Raw genomic sequence first — 23537 nt, forward strand, 5'->3', positions numbered from 1 at the left:
GTCTCAAGCTGGCTTAGATCCTTTTGGTTGAAAGGTGTCTAAAAAGCCACCCAGTCCACCCCTCAATTCTGTACCTGGGGTGCAACCCCCGGGGAAGCTGAAGGACTTCTGTCCACCCTCACACCGTAGGCTCTGTAGCAGCGGAGCTGGGACCACTCTCGTGTCCCCTTCTGTGTAGGGGACACGCCGGCTCCACAGTCTGAGGCAGGCAGCAACGGTCGGCGTGTGGACTGGCTTCTCTATCTGGTTGGCATTCTGATAAGATTTTCTTGTAATTTGACAAAGATCGTTATTTAGTTTATTTTATTTTGAGTGAGAAGAATCTTATTTTAAAACCCACTCATGTGAATTACCGTCTTGTTTCTTTAGAACTATGAGACATGTTTTCTACAGTAGAGAGGACACTGTAGTACCCCAGAAATATCCTTCTCGAATGTTGAGGGTCTTCATGAGGGCTGAACATGAGGGTCTTTTCTTCAAATTCCCAGTACGTGTACGTTTTCTGAATCTCAAGTTCAGTGAAATTCTTAACCTAACATTGTCACTACCACCTTTTCTTTGACAGTGTTCCTTTTGTCATTTAGTGATTTTCCTGGGTTTGACATACTGTTCTACAACACATATGCTTTTTTTGAAAGCCGGTTCTCATGAGGTAGCTGTCACACTTCTGTCCGTCCTGTTTACTGAAGTACCCGGCACGGAATGCACCAAAACCTAGCGCGGTGGCTCTGTAGGTGCTTGCGAGTTCGTATTGTTAATACACTTGTCGGTCCACCTGTCATTTGTGCAATACTGTACGTGTGTAGAGAATGAATTGTCAATAAAAAAGAACGTGGCCTCTGTGTGATCGTAAGATTGCCTTTTCTTTGTAAGGAAGAAGGGTTTGGGAATAATAGCTGTAGCTGTTGCTGTAGCTGTAATGGCTGCGTTTTTCTAACCAGTCTCGTCGCTAATGGGAATTCTCCCCACCCGATGCGTTTGTGTCCAGTCTTCTGGCGTCGTTCTCCATTTGGCCCTCTCACAGACAGAGCCTTTGGGATCGCTCTTGGCCCCAGAGACCTGAGCATCGCCTTTCTTCAGCCTTGTCTCCTCCCCGCTTCCCTTCCTCCCTCCCACACGGACTCCTTCGTACAGCTCCCTGTGTCCTTGTCCCTGCCTGCGATGCTTTTCCCACATCCGTCATCCAGGCTTTATGTTCACCTCCAGAAAGGTTCTCAGCCGTTCACCTCAGGCATCTTTGGAAGCACCTGCTGTCCAAGCCCTGAGGTTTCACAGATGACCGGAGACAGTCCCTGACCTCAGCCATCTTAGAATGGACAAATGAGACACCAATGAAGAGAGTAGGGTAAGTGTCGTGATAGGTAAAATGTGACACAGACTTGCTCCGTGCCAGGAGCTGTTCCAGTATCATCTTCACAACAAGCTAGTGAAGTAGGTTGACTGTTGTCATCTCCTAGATGAGAAATTAAGAGCTCAGGATGAATAAAATAGTTGACCTGAGTCCCACAGGAAGTGGCCGGGTCACAGTGACCCTCCCGTGCTGCTAGCAGTTGGGCTGTGCCACGTGTAGTGAGAACTGAGATGGTTCACTTTTTTTTTTTTTTTTTTTAATGTTTATTTATTTTTGAGACAGAGAGAGACAGAGCATGAACGGGGGAGGGGCAGAGAGAGAGGGAGACACAGAATCGGAAACAGGCTCCAGGCTCTGAGCCATCAGCCCAGAGCCCGACGCGGGGCTCGAACTCACGGACCGCGAGATCGTGACCTGAGCTGAAGTCGGATGCTTAACCGACTGAGCCACCCAGGCGCCCCCAAGATGGTTCACTTCTAAGAGGCTAACTTAAAAGCTGTGACACCTCGAGCTTTTAAAACCCCTGAGAGATTTGGGGAAAAGGGAAGACATGGACAAAACTAAAGAGAACTGAAAACCTGCAGGAAGCTAGGCACTCAGGAGGCCGTGAGGGACAGAAGGGACAGTAGATGGGACAGCATGTTGCGGCTTTCTCTAGCTGCTGTAGGTGCTGGGAGCCGTCAAAACCTCTGCGTTTAGAAGTCGGGGGCTGGGAGGGGAGGAAGACGGGGAAGTGCCGCTGAACCCCCAAACCTGAGGCTCACTGGGGTGAGCCTTCGGAGCTGCCGTCAGCAGGACTCCCGTCGAACAGACCAACCTCAACAGGGCCGTGGCGCTGTGGCCCGTGGCCGATCACACTGGCAACGCTTTACCAGGTGTTTTGGTTTTGGTCTCTTGCACAGTACTGAAATGTTTTCTTGAAAAGTAGGAGCTTTGTCATTTCTTTGGTGTTCACTTCGCGACAGGCACGTCGTAATCCTCTTTGGCAAAATGGCTCGCCTACGGCTGCGTCATGTTCTTTCTCGCTTCAGCCAAGTGTCGCCAAACCCTGGCGTCCGGTGAGAGGTCACCTGGTAGTGCCTGTGTGACACGGAGGACGTCAGCTGCCGCGGCAGGAGCTTCATGCGGGATGGTTTCTTAATCAGAAGAGCACGCTTAGGAGCCCACTCCAGTGGTGGACGTGCCCCAGAAGAATTTCAGGAGACGGGGGCTGCAGCGGTGTTCTGCTGCAGAGTGTCCCTGTCCCTGCCCTGTCTCCGACCCACAAGAATGATTTTCTTGTTGACAAAGAGGAAAGTGGGGAGGGGTTGGAAAAATCCCTACAAGATCAGAAGTCCCTAAGATTTGCAGGACTTCCCAGGTTTCATTCATCAGGAAATCCCTTTTAAAAAGAGCCTTTCTTGTCTCGTTTTGATGCCTGAGAAATCAGGAAGTGCAAAAGCCTGTGATGTTAAGCTGCCTGGTCATTCCCATGCCATCGAAGAGCTGTAAGACCCTTGTGGCCTACAAAGCTTTTTATAAGTGTCCAGTTTGGGCCTCAGAGCAGACGTGACCTGGCCCACGAGACTGCGTCAACTCGAGTAAATATAAATGCAGCCAGCCTGATGGCTGGGGCTCAGTCCGCAAGTTCGTGGGATGTCAGAGCTAGAGCTCTGGGGGTCAGATACATCTGGGTTCAAATCGTGGGCTCTGTCACTTTGTGACCTGTTGACCCGGCAGAGTTTAGGTGATTTCTCTTGAGCCTGTTGCCCTATCTGTAGAACAGTCTCAGAATTGGGGGAAGTTGGATGAGCTAACTGCACATAAACAGGACCCAGATTAGAGATGACACTCAGTACTTAGTGGTTCTGGTCCCTTTTACCCGTGGTTATCAGTCAAGGCAAGACTGCAGGGAAAGAGTTTTCATATAATTAGGGAGTTACTGCCCCACATTAAAATCTGGGGGCGATTTACTGTATCTCTTTACATGACCACAACAGCTTGATTGAAAAGAACTACAGATATAATAACAGAAATTATATTCTCTTTGTAGCTGATTAACTATGAAGAGAGTTCCCGTGTAGAGAGAGGTTTCTTGACTGACGAGCTGAACCCCCACGGGCTTAGAGGGTGGAGGGTCAGGTCAACGGGAAAGCCAGGCTGGCGGCGTACCTACCCTCTCCCTCCTTTGCAATGTGGAGCCCTTGCCAGGGGTGAGTCCTGGTGGGATGTGTGAAATCTGCCTCCCTTGCTATCCCCCAAAATCCTCAGTAAAGGCTGGGGTTCTCAGTGGCACAAAATGCAACCTTCCCCAGGGCAAGGACTCTGCACCAGCGATGGCCCCCTAGCACAAAACCCTGTTTCTTTGATAGCCCTAGTGGACTGCATCACAGATTTACTTCCATAAGTACATAGTTCTCAGCTATGCACTATAAAGTACATGTTAGGGGCACCTGGCTGGCTCAGTCGGAAGAGCATGCAACTCTTGATCTCAGGGTCGTGAGTTCAAGCCCCCTCCCTCCCCGGGTTGGGTGTAGAGATTGTTAAAAATAAATAAACTTTAAAGTACATGGTTATTCTCTGACTTGAGTCAGGTCTTCAAGCAGTCCTTCTCAAGCTTCAAAGTGTAAATAAATGGGTATCTTGTCTATCCCCAAGGTCTAGGGGACTGGGCTTCTGCACGTTGAGCCAAGGGTCAGGTGAAGCCCATGCTGTTGCTCTGCAGACCACCTTTGAGTAGCAAGGTTTTAAAATGTCTCCAGGGGTACTTGGTTGTATTAAGTGATCATTTGTACCTGTAGTTTTTACCGCCCACCGTGGTGTTCAGGGTCTCTGATCAGCATGAGAGAGCCCCGTGGCCAGCCTGAGATGACAGAACAACTTACCCACCAGTTTTTATAAGACCTGTCTGGTTCCTTTCAGTGAAATCCTAAAACCGTCTCGAGGATGTCCAGCCCCGTTTCCATTCAGTAGCTGGGTCCCCGCTCAGTCCCCACTGCGCTGGCGCAACCAGGCGACCTGGGTGGTCCATGAATCGTTTTGATCCTAATTTTCTCGAACCAGAGTCCTCAAATAGGCTGGGTTTGACATCTCGGGGAGACCTACAAGGAAGGGGACACCTTGCATGGCCCTTCTTTTCTCTGAACGACCACAAAAGGTGGCACAGGGCATTGCCTTTCTCAGGAAATGTGTCTTGTGGGAAGTGTGCACAGGACAAAATTTACCACTTAACCACTACTTTTAAGTGTGCGTTTCAGCGGCCGTAAGAACCTTCATAGTGCCGCACAGCCATCAACACCATCCATCTCTAGAACTTTCTCATCTTCCCAACTGAAACTCTGCCCCCATTAAACACTAACTGTTCGTTCCTCGCCACCTCCCGTCCCTAGTAACCAGCATTCTACTTCCCGTCTCTGATTTGTCTAGGTGCCTCAGAGCAGTGGGATCCTGCAGTATTTGTCCTTTTGTGTCTGGTCCGGAGGTAACAGTTTTGATCTTCATTAGCAAGGAGACGTGGCCCCAACAGTTCTCACGGTTGCTCTTTAACCCACCGCGGATGGAGTCTTTAGTTTGTCCGCTGTGAAACTCCTTTGATGATGTGTCTGCTGATGGTTATTTATGGACAATTGAGGGCAGTTTAAGAAAAGCATCAAAAGATTGTGCACTAGGCTGACCCAGACGAAATTCATCATGAGGAGTCTGGGCAGAAACATCAGGTATTACAAAGGAAGTTCAATAGATAGGACTTGAAATATGTAGCTCTTGTCAGGACGAAGTCCAGCGAAACCATTTGGTGCTGCAACAGATCTCCTACTCCTTCCTTTCTTTCTAATGCAGCCCCAATCCACTTGCGGCCAGACTGTGTAGGCAGACGTAGGACGCTGTGTCCTATTAACTGCCTCGATTTCTCCTTTGCATCTTGTCTGTATCTATAGAAGGAAAAACTTGACTGATTAGAAAATCACAATTCAGCTCGTTCATTTTTTAGCGTTTCATGGCACATGTTCACTTTTTAAAATGTCTTTCCATCCTCCACCTTCCACCTATCACCCTCATGAAGGAAAATAACCCCCTGGCCTTTGGTGTCATGCAGCTGTTTATGTGACCTTGAGGACGTCCGTATGTCACAATGGACAGTGAGTTATTCCTTCACACTAAGCGTTAGCAGATGCCAGGCTAGCCCACGGGGCTACCAGATGAATGAGACCCAGCCCTGCAGATTCGTAAACAAGATGGCCACATAAACATAACTGTAAAGCAAGTGGTAAGTGCTGTGATTGACCTACTCCTGGGGCATAATGAGAGAACAGAGAAGTGAACGTTCGGCCAGCCTGGGCTTGGCCAGGAGATGTGGGGGGAAGTGGGCGGTAGGGAGAGCGAAAGCAGAGGCTAGAGCTGAGAGATGTCAAGCTGGGCTCGTGTCGACAAATCAGAGCTGGGAAACCGACCTTCCGGCAGTTCATGACTGCGCCTCAACAGTCCATCTCTTCCTTCGGGCCTTCCCTCTTAGCCTTGCCCTCTTGGTGGATTTCTCTGCCTTCTTCCCTTGCCACCATGTTGCCACTGACTCCTAGCCCTGACTGGACTCTGTTCTCACTACACCCATAGCCCCTTCCCCCTGTCCCCAAATCCAGCCTTGAGAGTAGAGATGAGTCTGAAAGAGGAGGAGGAGGAGGAGGTCAAAAAATGGTAGTGAGCTTCCTCTCCCTTTTCTGGAACCAGCTTTTGTGGGCAAGCTGTCTCTCATGGGCCCAAACTGAATGGTGGAAATACCCGAACTCCTCAAACTGGCTTCCAGGACAGGCCTGTCCGTCCTCAAGGCCGCCACTAAGGCCACTGTCTATCCAACGAATGGAGGCCCTGAGCAGGCACCCTTCCCTGGGGACTGTCCACAGGACAGTAAGCATCAGCCCAACGGCAATCCCTTTGGGTGGAATTGTACTGTCCCAACCCATCCCGCCTTCTCCTACCCCAGCTGCTATCCACCTAAGGCCTTCGTTCTAACCTTCTGTACATGCTACCCTACATCTTATGGGTATGTACCCATTTCGTGGGTGCTGAGGGCACCCACAAGTACACTGGCATTGTGGACAGCAGACAGAGCCAAGGCTGGTGACTCAGCCAGTGCTTCCAGACCAGCCTAGGACCCCGCTCCGTGTTCGTCAGGTCCCTGGGGGAGAGGTGGGGAGGTGAGCCCCACTGCCGATGCACAGCTCTTCGGTATCAAAGGGAGTAGAAATGGTTGTAGGTGCAGAGATGGGTGTGGCCCCCAGGAACCCCCAAGGAACTCTGTTCCTCCTCCTCTAGATTGCCGAGCAGAACGGTGTCCCTCTCCTCTGGTTTCTGTCTTTGGGAATCTGGCTCCTTTTTGGGATTCCATCCTGTAGGTCAAGTGCTGCCGCCCTCACGAAGCAAACCGGAAACAAGCAGAGATCTTCCCTGGAGGCTACACCAGGTACGATTCCCGCTTCTAAAAGTACTGGCATCCTCCACTGGCCACTCCTGAGGCACCTGAGCTGCCCCCACGTCCCCTTCCCCGAGAGCTTGTGCCACAGGAAACCATGACCTGCCGGCACCACGAGATGCTCAGCACCACGTCCTTTCTAACAGGCCCAGGGGGGGATGGGGGCTGGTCCATTGGGGGAGTGCACTGAGGAGCCCCCCTCTTACCACGCGGGGCTGTCTCGTTGCCTTGTTTCAGGCTTGCCTTCCGTGTGCGACCACAGGGCCCCAGCCGTTCCGTTGCTAAGCGTCTATGGAGCCCTTGCTATAATCATGCCTTGTACCGCGGAGGACACAAAGACGTGCCTCCGGGAGCTGGCCCTGTGGGAGGGGGGAGGTGGTGGGAGGAGGAAGAGCACAGCAGTAGCGGCTGGTGGCAGTGGCCGTGATTAGGCAGCCGGCGCTTATAAGAACACGTCCTAGGGGCCGGCCGCCTGGCTGGCACTCTGCAGGGGAGTTAAGGGGTTGAGTCCTCACACAGCTCTAGGTGGTTGGCGCCATACTTACCACGCCCATTTTACATATGTGTATACGGAGTACTGAGGCCAATAAATGCCATTGAGGGGGCACAGGAGCCCTGTCCAGGAGGCTCAGAGGAGCAAGAGAGGACATGAGGGAACAGAGAATGTCAGAGGGGCAGCTCCAGAGAGATTTGTTTTCTTTCATGTTTATTTATTTTTAAATGTTTGTTTATATCTGGGAGGTAGGAAGACAGTGTGCAAGCTAGGGAGGGGCAAGGAGAGACCTAGACAGAATCCGAAGCAGGTTCCAGGCTCTGAGCTGGCAGCAGAGCCAGCCTGACACGGAGCTCGAACTGTGAGATCGTGACCTGATCCAAAGTCAGACATTCAACCGACTGAGCCACCCAGACGCTCCCAGAGATGGGTTTTCACAAGACACCGCGGCTGTGAGGAGAAGGGCCCCCGGGGCCTTCGTATGCAGAGGGCAGATAAGCCGGCACGGATGAGAGTGAGGGTCGTGTGTGGGGAACGTCAGAAGATACGCTACGGGGAGTAGAGTCGCCCGAGAGGGAAGTGATGGGGATACAGATGGTCATGGTTCGCAGCTTGGCTGAGAAGCCCCAAGCACGAGGCTGATGTCCTGTGCGCTGTGGGCCAGGGCAGAGCCACTGAGGGTTTTGAGCGAGAACAAGTCGGGATCAGAATTCTCTTTTAGGAAGGGTGACCCGGTGTGGCTTATAGAAAGTAAGAAGTTGGAGCACAGGATTTCTAGGGCACTGAAACTGTTCTGTATGATGGTATGATGTGTGATGGTGGATACATGTCATATGTTGGTCAGCACCCATTGGACATACAACACAAAGTCAACCCCGATGTAAACTAAAGACTTAGTTGATAACAATATCGGTTTGTCAGTTACGAGTAATGCATCACACTATGTAAGATAGTCATAGGAAAAATTGTCTATAACGGTGGGAAATGCTCTCCTTTCCAATTTTCTGTAAACCTGAAACTGCTCTAAAAAAAAAAGTCTATCAATTATTTAGAAGTCTTTTTTTTAAGAACATTTTTAAAACTTTTAATTTCAATATAGCTAACATACAGTGTTATATTAATTTTAGGTGCACGATGGAGTGATTCAATAGACATGTTTTATTAGCAAAATAAGACAATAGTTTTACATTCCTAAGAAAACTCAGGTGTTCAAAAATTGCTTCAAAGGGAGAATTGAGTTTCGTTCATTTTTCCTACCAGAATTTCAATGATAAAGGTCATTTTTTTAATATAAGTAATCGTAAGTACACTTAAATACTCCCAGCATGGGGCTCAAACTCACACCCCTGAGATCAGGAGTCGTGTGCTCTTCTGGGCTGAGCCAGCCAGGCACCCCAACAAAGATCATGTTTAATAGTAGGCTGTGGACTGCCATAAAAGCCACACATCAGAAAGCACTCTGGCCTTCGTGTCTGGTCTCTGCTCGAGACTGATAAGCTCTCTCAGCACATCAGCAGCCGCAGGGTGGTGCGTGCAGCCTTCCACGATGCGCTCCCTGAGGCATTGTTCTTGCCTCATCTGCTCTTAGTCAATGCCACAGACTTTTCCTCTATCTGAGGTGCTGAATCTGATGGATCCATGTTTCCATTTCTGATTGCGTTACAATCAATAATAGCACATTATACCCCCTAATCAATTGTGTTCTATGCAATTCATCTGAAAACCTGAGCAGGCGGCATGTAGTGATGGAGAACCTAATCTGCACCAGCGGCTAAGCCGGGCAAGTGGATCCTATGGGTGGGCAGATTCCGAGGCTGAGGAATCCAGGGAAATCAGCCAGGAAAAGCCCCCTAGGCATTTTGGTGAGAAATCAGGCAAGAGCTAACGAAGCCCAGACAAATCCTGGGTTCCCTGTGGGCTCTCACCTGCTTCCCAAAGGGGTCCTCTTCTCACTTAGACCAACATACCCAAAGCATGGAACCCCGTAATCTCTCCAGTGGGCCACAGGCACCCGGGGGGTTCAGAGAAAAAGCAAGAACACAATAGTAGTCAAACTTCTTGAATTGGGACTGAAAGATTGTAGTTAGTGACTTCACAGAAACCCTATTTTGTCCTCTGCAACCATTCCACATTTAAACGTTGAGCATTTGGGGTCCCTGGGTGGCTCAGTCAGTTGAGCATTCAACTCTTGGTTTTGGATCAGGTCATGATCTCACAGTTCGTGGGTTCGAGCCCCACATCAGGCTCGGTGCAGAGCCTGTTTGGGATTCTCTCTCTCTCTCTCTCTCTGTCTCTCAAAATAAATGAATAAACTTTAAAAAAATGTTGAGCATTTTCCATAAGGACAGCATCCGATTATCTTAAGTAACATCCGGTTGACAAAGTTCACTGTGGTTTAGTGTATTTTTCATACCATTGGCTGGTATCAAATTTGCAATCTTTATTATTGTGATTGGGTTATATTTGACTCGATTTCATTTTTCAAGAGGATTAGTGGCCCAAAAGTGTTCACTGAAGCATAAAATAGTGATGGAAACAGTGTTATATATCCTACAAATCGGAAAAATCTTATGAATACCCAAGGTAACTGTCTCTCCAGAAGGATATAGGATGTCAGGATTTACCGGGTCTAGCAAATCTGCAGGTGTGCTCTTACACAAAGAAGTTAAAAATGGAAACTCAATAGGAGATATGACTCCGGGTCTTGGGGTCGTGAGTTCGAGCCCCACGTTGGATGTAGCGCTTACTTAAAAACTTAATAGGAGGTGCCACGATGAATATCTGAAAGCTGAATTTAACTAGATAGAGCTCGTACTTGCCCAGGTCTTCCCCAGCAAAGTTACAAAACCTGGTCAGACGATACCACTGAAGCTTTTGAGTTATTTGACAAAGATGGTGGGACTTTTCCAGAAGAAGTAAAAAAGTTGCTCTCTAGGACAAAATGATTAATTGCTGAACACAGAGTAAAGTCAAAAATGGCCAACCTGTTATTGAAAAGTTTTACTTATTGAAGCAAAAATAGATGCGGGGCTCAAACTCACGAACCACGAGATCATGACCTGAGCTGAAGTCAGACGCTTAACCAACTGAGCCACCCAGGCACCCCCAAAGATCTTATTTTATTTTTACTTTTAACATGTATTCATTTTTTGAGACAGAGAGAGAAAGAGTGTGAGCAGGGGAGGGGAAGAGAGAGAGGGAAACACAGAATCCAAAGCAGGCTTCAGGCTCTGAGCTGTCAGCACAGAGCCCGATGTGGGGCCCAAACCCATGAACTGTGAGAAGATCTTATTTTTTTCAGAGAATTTTTTATTTCTTTTTTTTTAGAGTGTATTAATTAATTAATTAATTAACTTAAGTAATCTACACCCAGTGTGGGGCTTGAACTCATGACCCTGAGATCAAGAGTCACACACTCTCCCAACTGAGCCAGCTGGGCGCCCCATCAAAAGACCTTATTGTACTGCTATTAATAATATGCAATATGACAAAAACATTTCCAGTTGCAGACGCGAGCTGGTCTATAGCTGTTGATGTTATGTGTTGTATATACACATGAGGAAGAAAGCCACAGTGATGCTTTGCTCTGCGTTACTGAACATACAGTGAACAGCCATTGGAGAGGCGGATTGTAGGCAGAAACAGATGCCCAGGTGTCCTACCTCAGGGGCAGTGGAGGGAACAGTGGAGGAGCGCTTCATTCCAGAAATGAAGGGCACGTCTCTGAATGCCCCCCCGCCCCATACCGTCTCACTCCCAGGGAGCTTCCTCTTGGTTTTCATGTCACTGGGACGGATACCGCGAACGCCACATACGATCAAGTTGTGACCACTGCGTGCCCACCTGCCCTGTAAAGAAATGGGGACAGAGTGAGACCACTAAGTGTCCGTGAAGATGACGGATTAAAACCTCCAAGTAATTCCATGCCTCCACATCGGAACGGGACAGCAACACTGGGACGTTTTTTAAAAAGACATGGCCCAAAGACGAGATCTGGAGAGATGCTAACATCAGAAACATTTCGGAAGTGGGAAGGTAAAAGGATGAGGGGTTGCTAACGGTTTGGCATAAAAGGATGAGGGGTTGCTAACGGTTTGACAGGCTAAGAACCGGACGGCCGTATTATGCTTCAGAATTCTCAGAATGCGACTGCAGGTGACACCGGCTTTCCTGGAACTAAGGGCAACGGGGAAGGTGGGCCAAGAGGACGGTTTCTGAGAAGGTGGACCCTCAGATGCCTTCCCCCACTTCATGTCTCTGCCCGTAATCTAAAGAACTTCTCTCTGGAGAGGCTAATCCAGGGGCTGCAGACTTGGGAGGGGCCAGGCCCACCAGGGGGTGCAAGCATCACACTGTAAAACAAGGAACAGACACCCAAACAAAACAAGGGATTATGTGAACGTATGTGCAGTAAGTGCCTGATACGAGGGCCCCCCAGCCCCCCCCTTCCCCCCACTCTGCAGCTCTGATTTATCCTGTCACAGTGAGATACTTTAACACCCTCCAGATCAGGGAGGGTGGACTCTTAGTAGCCCAGGAAAGGCCTAAAGATGATCGCATTAGGGGATCCTCCCCCAAATGCTCTACCCAAAGCCTACAAGCCCCATCAGTGAGAGTAGAGTTTCCTGCCAGCTTTTTAGCACCCCATTCGATCTCACAGTTTGTGAGATGGAGCCCCACGTCGGGCTCTGAGCTGATGGCACGGAGCCTCCTTGGGATTCTCTCTCTCCCTCCCTCTACCCCTCCCCCACCCTCAAAATAAATAAACTTAAAAAAAAAAAGAAATGGTAGTGTTGGTAAATTTTCTGTTATGTGTATTTTACTGCAATGAAAACTTTAGGTGTGCAGGATGGTTTAGTGTTGGTCTGGCTGTATTTCATGGACATGAGACACGCAAAATCTCCCATGCTGTTCCGCCATCTTGGCTCCTCCCCGTGCAATTAAAATTTTAAAAAGAGGGAAGCAAGTTGAAGGAGAGATCTGTAGGGAGACATATATAGGTAAGAAAATGAGGCGGAGGAGAGAAAAAAAGAAAAGCAAAAAAGGAAGAGGATGCTAAACACTAAATTTAGGAGGGTGGTTCTCCCTGGGTGTGGTAAGGGAAGGGTGGCAGTGAGCAGGGACAGAGTGCTGTTCCTGACATTCTGTCTCTTAGTCCGTGTTTTGGGAACACGGAACTCTATGATTATTCATTCCCATTTGAATGCTGACGTGCTTCTCTATTGCCTTTTCTATTATTTACTCTCTAGTAAAGAAACTGAGCTCTTTTCGCCTATTTAGGCATTGAGTTTTATTATATATATCTGCTGCTGTATTTGGTACCTGCTTGTGATCATTGCTAAACTGGTGTTATTTTATAGATCAACGTGGTCAAAAAAAAGCAGAATGTGAGTCACTTGTGTGATTTTAAGTTCTCCACTAGCCACATTCAAAAAAGTAAAAGAAACAGGCAAAAATAATGTGAACCATTTCATTTAACCCAGTGTGTCTGAAGTAGTGTGTTTTCAGCAGATAACCAGCATGCAAATCCTTAGTGACATATCTTGATTCTTTTTTCTTACTACCGCACGTCTCCGTTTGGACTAGTCACAAATCAAGGGCTCAGTGGCCACGCTTAGCCAGTGACCACCATACTGGACAGCGCAGACTGAGAAAAACACTGCAAACATCGATTCAACACAGCCTGTGCTACCATATTGCATATGATTAAGGTGAATGAACAACAGGCGTTCAACAACGTCGTTGCCCTGAACAAAATCAGACCGAGCAACACCAACAGCCATGTCCAGTTTCATGCAAGTACAGGCCATGAAGATAGTGTTGTTGATGGCCACTGGGCCAACATCAACCGTGAGACCCCCGCTGGTTGTAAAACGTACCCCACTTTTCAGAGATTTTAAAGTGTGAAGTTGCTACGAGACGGTAGTTACAATGCAGGACGTGCGGGGTGAGGACTGATTATTATTTTTTTAAATTTATTTTAATGTTTACTTTTGAGACAGAGACAGAGCATGAACGGGGGAGGGGCAGAGAGAGAGACACACACAGAATCGGAAGCCAGGCTCCAGGCTCCGAGCTGTCAGCACAGAGCCCGACGTGGGGCTCGAACTCACAGACTGTGAGATCATGACCGGAGCTGAAGTCGGATGCCCAACCGACCGGGCCACCCGGGGGCCCCGAGGACTGATTATTATTACAAAGCCTAAGGATGATGTAGGGAAATGGGGCTGGACGCATCCAAGAGAGCAAACCTGGAGCCTCAATGGTAGATTCGGGGGAAGAGCTTGCGGAAGGTGGTTTTTATAACCTTGTCAGGCTGCTGGAACATGGTGTGGGGTCTAAGGGGTTGAGGGTTAGTGAGCCCAGACAGCAGGAAAGCATATCCCCATGAGGAGGCCTGAGCGGGCACTCTCATGGGGACACAGAACACCTAATGGCTCCCACCACCCTGATCTCACCTGCACACATTTTCCCCTGTGAGGTACGTGTGTTGGAGAGTGGGTGTTTGCAAAGCCAAACCTTCCCTCTGTACGACACCTACATGGCTCCCCTCTCAAGCGTCTTCTTTGCTGTTTGGTTGTAGTAGTAAGTTTATACTTTAACAACTAACTCCTTTATTGTCATCCTATTGGATTCAGGAGGGAGAGAGAAAAGTCTCCGGGACCAGTTTTGTATATCAAAAAATATTCTTTTTTTAATTACAAAAATGTTTTTTAATGTTTATTTATTTTTGAGAGATAGAGCATCAACAGGGGAGGGGCAGAGAGAGAGGGAGACACAGAACCTGAAGCAGGTTCCAGGCTCTGAGCTGTCAGCACAGAGCGCGAGGCGGGGCTTGAACTTACAAACCGCGGGATCGTGACCCAAGCTGAAGTCAGAAGCTTAACCGACTGAGCCACCAGGCGCCCCCCCAAAATATTCTTGAGAGTAAGAACGGTTTCAAATATTGTTCCCAGTATCCTCAGGGGGGCCTATCCCGTGACTGAGCACATAAGTAACTCTGTAGACACAAGAAGACATAAAGTTATCTTTCTTTCCCGTATGTAACCCTTTCTCCTCAAAACAGGAAGTCGGCCATGTCCTAACGGAATTGTTTTGACGTTACAAAAGAAATACGTGCTTGCTGTATAAAAATCTCCAACAAGATGTACACTAGTAATCAATAGGAGGGAGCAAATCTCCCCTTCCATTCCCTTCCTTTTACCTCTCTTCTGTTGAAATTGGTACGTGTCCTTCCAGATGATTCTCTGTGAGTTGACAACTGTGTTCATATATCTACTTCATATGCAAAACTATTTCTCTGCTACACGAAATACATATGTGGCTTTATTTTTGTACGTGTGAAATCAATGTACAATGACCATTAACATTTGTGGAGCATATTCTAGTGACATGTTTCTCCACACAGCAGCCAGAGTGCTTCTTTAAAAATGTAAGTCAGAGCCTGTCACAGGGCCTGCAGTGGCTCCCTAGCTCCCTCTGAGGAAAGCCAAAGTTCCATGTCTGCCTGCAAGGCCCCAGGGCATCAGGGCCCTCCTCCCTCCTCTCTGCCCTCTTTCCCTTGCTTCCTCTGTTCCAGTCCTCTTGAAACCTGTTCTGTCTCCGGTCAGCCAAGAATCCGGCCCTTGCCCTGACTGGTCTCTGTCTGGAATCCCCCCATTTATTATCAGGGCTCACACTTCCTGTGCATCCTTGCTCAGATGTCACCTTCCCAATGAATTCTATCCTAACCACTCTATTTAAAGTTACAGTTGGCCCCCCAGCACTCTTAATCCACCTTGTCCCTGTTATATTTTACTTCCTTTATAGTACTCTGACTTCAAACTTATTAATTCATTTATTTTTTTTTCAAATTTTTATTTAAATTCTAGTTAGTTAACATACACTGCAATATGGGCTTCAGGAGTAGAATTCAGTGATTCATCACTTACATACAACACCCAGTGTTGATCATAACGAGTCCCCTCCTTAATACCCATCACCCATCTAGCCCATCTCCCCCCACCGCCCTCTGTCAACAAATCAGTTTATTCTGTCTCTAAGAGTCTCTTAGGGTTTGTTTCCCTCTCTCTTTTTCCCCTTCCCATACATTCAACTGTTTTGTTTCTTAAATTCCACATATGAATGAAATTTTATGGTATTTGTCTTTCTCTGACTTATTTCGCTTAGTATAACACACTCTAGCTCCATCCATGTCATTGCAAATGTTAAGATTTCATTCTTTTTGATGGATGAGTAATATTCCATGATATGTATATATATATATGTATATATATGTATATGTATATATATACACATATATATACATATACATATACATGTATATATATGTATATGTATATATATATACATATCATGGAATATATATGGTGTATGTATATATGGTGTATATGGTGTGTATATATATATATATATATATATATATATATATGGTATATATATATGGTGTATATACCATTTCTTTATCCATTCATGAGTCGATGGACATTTGGGGTGTCTCCATAGTTTGGCTATCGCTGATAGCGCTGCTATAAAGATCAGAGTGCATGTGCCCTTTCGAATCTGTATTTTTGTATCCTTTGGATAAATACTTAGTAGTGAAATTGCTGAATCATGGGGTAGTTCTATTTTTAACTTTTTGAGGAACCTCCATACTGTTCTCCACAGTGGCTGCCCCAGTTTGCATTCCCACCAACAGTGCAAGAGGGTTCCTCTTTCTCGGCATCCTTACCAACATCTGTTGTGGCCTGAGTTGTTCATTTTAGCCACTCCGACAGGTGTGAGGTGGTGTCTTATTGTGGTTTTGATCTGTATTTCCCTGATGATAAGTGATATTGAGCGTCTTTTCATGTGTCTGTTATCCATCTGGATGTCTTCTTTGGAAAAGTGTCTATTCATGTCTTCTGCCCATTTTTTCATTGGATTATTTTTTGGGTGTTGAGTATTAACTCATTTATTATGTGTATGATTTTCTGTGTGCCTCCCCTTGCTGGCATGTAAACTTCACAGGAGCAGAAATGTTTGTTCTGCTTGTCAGTGTATCCCAAGGGCCCAAGCTGTGCCTGGTTAATAACAGGTGTTCAATGAATTATTTGTAAATATTTTAGAAATTTTTCCTTTACACTTCTTTGCCTTTGTATTCCTAAGGCTTAGCTCAGTACCCGACACATTATAAACACTAACTGTTGTTGGATCAATGTTGTCTTACAGCCAAAACTTCAGTCAAGAAGGAAGAAAGGAAAGAGAGAGAGAGAAATAGAGAGAAAGAATATTAGGAAATAGTGGACACAAACTTCCAGTGAGCGCCATCTGGTGGCACAACAGAACCATCAGACTTCCTGGGCAGGAAAGAACAGATTTAGTTGTGTGAATAAGATAAACTAATACCTTAATTAATTAATTTTTTTAAGATTTTGTTTTATTATTTTAAAGATTTTATTTTGGGGGCTCCTGGATGGCTCAGTCGGTTGGGCCACCGACTCTTGATTTTGGCTCAGGTCATGATCTCATGGTGTGCGAGTTTGAGCCCCATGATGGGCTCTGCTCTGATAGTGTGGAACCTGGTAGGGATTCTGTCTCCCTCTCTCTCTGCTTTTCCCCTGCTCAATCTCTCTCTCTCTCTCTCTCTCTCTCTCTCTCTCTCTCTTTCAAAATAAATAAACATTTTTAAAAATTTTATTCTTAAGTAATGTCTACACCCAGAGTGGGGCTCAAACTTACAACCCAAGATCAAGAGTCACAGGCTCCACCAACTGACCCAATCAGGCGCTGCTATGGTAATACATTTATTTATTTACGTATTTAAATCTTTATTTTTGAGAGAGAGCGAGAGAGCAGAGGGAAGGAGCAGAGAGAGAGAGGGGACAGAGGATCCAAAGCAGGCTCCGTACTGACAGCAGTGAGTCTGACGGGGGGCTTGAACCCACAAACTATGAGCCGAAGTCGGACACTCAACCGACTGAGCCACCCAGGCACCCCTAAAAAAATTTTTTTAAATGTTTGTTAATTTTTGGGGCAGGGGGAGGAGCGACAGAGAGACAGAGACACAGAATCTGAGGCAGATCTCCAGGCTCCGAGCTGTCAGCCAGACAGCCTGCCAGAGCCCCACGTGGGGCTCAAACTCATGAATCGTGAGATCATGACCTGAGCTGAAGTCGGACGCTCAACTGACTGAGCCACCCGGGCGCCCCTATCTTTTTCTTAGTGATTTAAAACAACTCTTGGGGCTCCTGAGTGGCTCAGTTAAGTATCCGACTCTTGATATCAGCTCAGGTCATGATCTCACTGTTTGTGGGATGATAGGCCCACGTCAGGCTCTGAGCTAGAACATGGAACCTGCTTGGGATTCTCTCTTTTTCTCTCTCTGCCCCTCCCCCACTTACACTCATGCTCTCTCTCAAAATAAATAAACTTCACCAAATTAATTAAAAAACCCTTTCTACATCAAGTATATTTATCAGAATTGGGTTGGGGAGGGCAGAAACCCAAATATAAGTGATCATGAGCAAAGGGGAAATTTTGGGCAAACGAAACTACAAGGCAGGAGGCACACTGTGGTGCCAATTTCCGGAACGATGGGCACCAGGAAATCAAATGGCACCAGGACCTTCTCTGCGTCTCTCTGTCTTACCCCTGTTTCTCTTCTGCACATTATCTTAATTCCTTAGTATCTTTATTTCCTTATTTCTTGTTATTACAAAAATGCTGCATGATTAGCTTGATTCATAATTTATATATTTGGCCAACAATTTCTACAGGAAAACGTTCAAGAAATGCAACTGTAGAGTCATTAAAAAAGAACATTTTGGGGGCACCTGGGTGGCTCAGTCACTTAAGCGTCTGACTTCAGCTTAGGGCATGATCTCACGGTTTGTGAGTTCGAGCCCCGCGTCAGGCTCCGGGCTGATGGCCCGGAGCCTGGAGCCTGCTTCGGATTCTGTGTCTCCTTCTCTCTCTGCCCCTCCCCCGCTCACGCTCTGTCTCTGTCTCTCTCTCTCTCTCTTAAAAATAAACAGTAAAAGAAAAAGAACATTTTGAATATTAATGGATATTGCCAGATTGCCAAGAAGGCTGTATTCCCCCCAAATGTTCTGTAAGCTTGCCTTTTTCCCAAAAGCTCATCGACGTGAAATAATTTTCATGTTTTTATCTTTTGCCATTCTGGAGCCTTAACTGTGTTCTTAACCTACCTCTGTCTCAGTTCCCAGTTTGTAAGCTGGGGCTGATGATAATGGCATCTACTCATTTTTATGAATACCAAGTTACTTAATGTATAAAAGAACTCGGTGCAACATCTGGCCCGTTGTACGCGCTCTACACGTTTGCGATTCTTATTTTCCTTCACAATGTGTGGCTCCATGTCTATCATTCTTAATGCTTTTTCAGTCACAATAAATTATTATGGGCCTTTTATTTAGCAAAGTGAAAACATTATACCGTTTATTATTTTGTTCTCTTTTCTTCTCTAGTAAAACCGAGTATGCATGTGTTGGTTCTTTACTATGTTTTATGATTATCGTGGTCTTTTTAATTAATTAACTAATTAATTTTTAAATTTACACCCAAGTTAGCTAACAAATAGTGCAACAGTGATTTCAGGGGATTAGAATTATCATCGTCTTATAGTATTAATGCCTTTGTTCTTTTTTTTTTTTCATTTTATTCTGTCGTCTTATCCCTTCTTTGAAGTGTCTCTTTCACAGATCCTGTGTTTTATTTTCTTTCAGAGCATGAAGAATTTTTTTAACAGATTTTTTTTTATTAAGCTTTTTATTTCTTATTTATTTATTTATTTTTAATTTTTTTTAATGTTCATTTATTTTTGAGACAGAGAGAGACAGAGCATGAACAGGGGAGGGTCAGAGAGAGAGAGGGAGACACAGAATCCGAAACAGGCTCCAGGCTCTGAGCTGTCAGCACACAGCCCAACGCGGGGCTCGAACTCACAGACCGCAAGATCATGACCTGAGCTGAAGTCGGACGCCCAACCGACTGAGCCACCCAGGCGCCCCTTTATTAAGCTTTTTAATCCCAGGACAGTTATCATGCAGTGTTCTATTAATGTCAAGTATACATGTAGTGATTCGGCAATTCTATACATTACTCAGAACGTGGAGAATTTTGATTATAAAACTGTCTTGTTTCCTTGAGTAATACTTCTTCCATAAACTGTTTTAAAAATTATTTATTTTGACAGGGGCACCTGGCTGACTCAGCCATTGGAGCACAGGACTCTTGATCTTGAGGTTGTAAGGCGAAGCTTCACTCTCAGTGTAGAGATTACTTAAAAATAAAATCTTAAAAATGTAAGAATAAAAGAAAAATTATTTATTGTGGGGTATCTCGGTGGCTCAGTTGATTAAGAGTCTGACTATTGATTTCGGCTCAGGTCATGACCCTCATTGGGCTCCTTGTTGATGGTGCAGGGCATGCTTGGGATTCTCTCTCTCTCTCTCTCTCTCTCTCTCTCTCTCTCTGCCCCTCCCCTTCTCACCCTTATCTCTCTATCTCAAAATAAATAAATAAACATTAAAAAATTATTTATTGTGACAAGTTGCAAACAAAAATAGAATTGCAAAAAAGTGGAAATAAGAATATAATTTAAAAATTGCAAAAAAAGTAGAATATAATGAATTTCAATGAAGCAGTTACACAGTCAATGGTTGGTTATCAACCATGATCCCTCATGTTTCACCATAGAATATCCTTAACCTAGATTTTGCTTGTTTTATACTTCTCCTCCAATGTGTTTTTCTCCTACTTGGTGTCATCTATTTATCATACTGGATCCTTTCCACTATCATTAATCATTCAATATTGACAGTTGTATCCAGCCCCACTGGTTGCCCCAAAACAGCGTGAATGGATTTTTCTTGGCTTTCTTCCCTTTTTCCTGGAAACCGTTCTTCTCCCCCTTAGGTAAGGTTTCCCTGATGTCAAATATACATATGAAAATGTGCACAGATTATAAAGATGAAGCTCAATGAATTTCTAGAAGCTAAACACAAGTAGCATTCAGATCAAGTCAACAAAACGTTACCAGAGCTGTGGGAGTCTCATGCTCCAGCACTGACCCCTCCCAAGGTAAAAACAATCCTGACTCCTAACCTTGTAGATTAAGCTTGCTCATAGTTGAGTGTTATATACATCGTAACATCAAATATAGACTCTTTTGAAGATTGTTCTATTGTGTGAAAAAGCCCAACTTATCCTTTACACTTGGGATGGACATTGAGCTTTCTGGAGCCTTCATTCCCCTAGGGCCCTCCAGTTGTTTTCATCCTGTAACTGTTATGAACAGTGTTGCAGTGAATAACCTCGGTCATGTTTCACTGCCATCTATGCAAATATATATATTTTTCCAAATGTAAGAATGTATAATACTTACGAGTGGGAATTCAAGTTCAGAGAGTAGATGCATTTGTAGTTCTCCCTTACAAGAAAGGTTGTCCTGCTGCTGACAGACTCTTTACTTCTGAAGTCCATTCATCCCTTGGCTGCCTGAAGTCCGTCGACTGGTAGTTCTCTCAAGAAGGACTCACGGGAACAGTATTCCCTGAGTTCTTGCAAGATCAAAAACTTTCTCTTGAGGTTTTACTCTTTTGAATACAACTTGGATAACTGGAAAGATCCTTGGCTCAAACTTTGTTTCACTTTTTTGTCTTTTTGTCTGACTGTTGCTATGGATAACACTAGACTTCTTGGGGTGCCTGGATGGCTCAGTCGTTTAAGTGTCTGCCTTTGGCTGAGGTCATGATCTCACGGATCGTGAGTTCAAGCCCCACATTGGGCTCTCTGCTCTCAGCACAGAGCCCACTTCAGATACTGTGTCCCCGTCTCTCTCTGCCCCTTCCCTGCTTGTGTGTGCACTCTCTTGCTCTCTCTCTCAAAAATAAATAAACATTAAAAAGAAAGCTTGGGAAGCCCAAGAGTCAGTTGGGCTTCTGACTCTTGATTTTGGCTCAGGTCATGATCTCACAGTTCGTGGGTTCAAGCCCTGCATTGGGCTCTGTGCTGACAGTACAGAGCCTCCTTAGAATTCTCTCTCTCCCTCTTTCTGCCTGAAACCCACTCACTCTTGCTCTCTCTCTCTCTCCAAAATAAGTAAATAAAAATTAGAAAAACTCAGACTTCTTTTTTTTTTCCTGAAACTCAGTTACTTTGCCAGAACATGTCTTAGTGCTAGCCATTCTGATATTTTAATATGTGGATTCAAATTTTCAATTCCAGGAAAATCTTCTTTTTTTTTTTTTTTTGAGTTTATTTATTTTAGGAAAATCTTCCTGAATTAAAAAAAAATTTTTTTTAACATTTATTCATTTTTGAGAGAGAGAGAGACAGCGTGAACAGGGGCGGGGCAGAGAGTGAGGGAGACACAGAACGTGAAGCAGGCTCCAGGCTCCAAGCTGTCAGCACAGAGGCTCACACTGGGCTCGAACTCACGGACTGTGAGCTCATGACCTGAGCTGAAGTCGGACACTTAACCGACTGAGCCACCCACGCCCCCCATGAATATTTTTCTATTCCATGATGTGGGGCTTTTCCCTTTGAGGTATCCAGTTAAATATTTTGCATCTCCATCGTCTGTCTTTCAGATCTATCACTTTCTCTCCAAGTCATTTTTAATAGTTTTACTGATAAACAGTTCACATACCATTAAATTCTTCCCAAGTGCACAGTTCAATAATTTTAAGTATATTCAGAGAGTTGTGCAACCATCACACAATTAGTTTCAGAGCACTTTTATCACCCCACAAAGAAGCCCTGTATTGACTAGCAGTCACTCCCCGTTCCTGCATGCCCCCCAGGCTTAGGCTACTTTCTACTAATCTACTTCCCGTCTGCATGGATTGCCTATTTTGTTCATTTCATATGAATGCACTCATCCAATATGTGGCCTTTGCGTAATTTTTTCAAGGGTTATCATGTTGTAGCAGGTATCAGAACTTCATTCCTGGTTATAGCTGAATAGTATTCTATTGTATGGAAATACCACATTTTGTTTATCCATTCATTACATGATGGGCTTTTGGATTATTATGAGTAACGCCACTGTGAATACTCCTATATAAGTTTTTGTGTGGACTGTGTTTTTATTTCTCTTGGATACATACCTACGAGTAAAACTCCTGGATCATATGGCTGCTCTGTGTTTAACATTTTGAGGAACAGCCAAACTGATTTTCAAAATGACTGCACCATATTTTATTTCCACCAACAACGTATGATGGTTCTAATTTCTCTGAATCCTTGTCAACACTTGCTATTATCTGTTTTTATTACAGCCATCCTAGTGGGAATGAAAGATATCTTATTGTGGTTTAAATTTGCATTTTCCTGATATTTCACGATGTTGTGTACCTCATGTGTTTATCAGTCATGTGTTTGACGCAGCCACCCCTCTTGCCTGATTTTTTTTTTAAGCTTTTTATATATTTTGAGAGAGAGACAGTGCAAGTGGGGGAGGGACAGAGAGAGGAGAGAGACAGAGAGACAGAGAGAGAGAGAGAGAGAGAATCTCAAACAGGCTCTGCGCTGGCAGCACAGAGCCCGATGCGGTCCTTGAACCACAAACTGTGAGATCATGACCTGAGCCGAAACCAAGAGTCAAATGCTCAACCGACTGAGCCACCCAGGTGGCCCCTTGCCCATTTTTAAATCAAGTTACCGTATGTGTCCTTGTATTGTTGTGTTGTAAGTGTTCTTGTGTTCCTGGACACAAGTCACTTGTCAGATATATGATTTACAATTTTTTTCTCCCATTCTGTGAGTTGTGTTTCCCCTTCCTTTAGGGTGTCTTTGGAAACACAGAAGATTTATTTATTTATTTATTTACACAGAAGTTTTAACTGATGAAGTTCCAATTTATCTACTTTATTATTCTTATGCTTAAGCTTTTGGTGTTGTATCGAAGAAACCATTGCCTAACCTAAGATCATGAAAATTTACTCTTATGTTCTTACAGGGGTTTTATAGTTTTACCCCCTACGTTCAGGTCTGTGATCCATTTTATGTTAATTTCATTGTATGGATTGAGGTAAGAGTCCAACTTCATTCTTCTGCCTTTAGATATCCAATTGTCTCTCTACCATTTATTGAAAAGACTATTCTTGGGGCACCCAGGTGCCTTAGCAGGTAAGCGTCTGACTCTTGATTTCAGCTCAAGCCATGATCTCACAGTTATGAGATCCAGCCCCTCATCTGGCTCCTTGCTGACAGCACGGAGCCTGCTTACAATTCTCTCTTGCCCT

The 23537-nt window shown here is 45.3% G+C and overlaps 1 protein-coding gene across 3 annotated transcripts in view; it reads left to right on the top strand.

The window, feature by feature from the left end:
* The first annotated feature begins 124 nt into the window (after positions 1–124).
* CD4H9orf153 (chromosome D4 C9orf153 homolog) overlaps positions 125–23537 on the top strand; it is a 33678-nt gene continuing 10265 nt past the window's right edge. Inside the window, exons 1-2 of one of the 3 annotated variants that reach the window (XM_027048097.2) lie at positions 125–5594; positions 6638–6785. The gene's annotated coding sequence lies outside the window, so the exon portion shown is untranslated. Of the gene's footprint in view, positions 5595–6637; positions 6786–20203; positions 20371–23537 lie in introns of those variants that run through there. The other 2 variants (XM_027048096.2, XM_027048098.2) reach the window with 2 other exon arrangements.

This window comes from Acinonyx jubatus, chromosome D4, assembly GCF_027475565.1.
Source record: "Acinonyx jubatus isolate Ajub_Pintada_27869175 chromosome D4, VMU_Ajub_asm_v1.0, whole genome shotgun sequence".
Taxonomy (NCBI): domain Eukaryota; kingdom Metazoa; phylum Chordata; class Mammalia; order Carnivora; family Felidae; genus Acinonyx; species Acinonyx jubatus.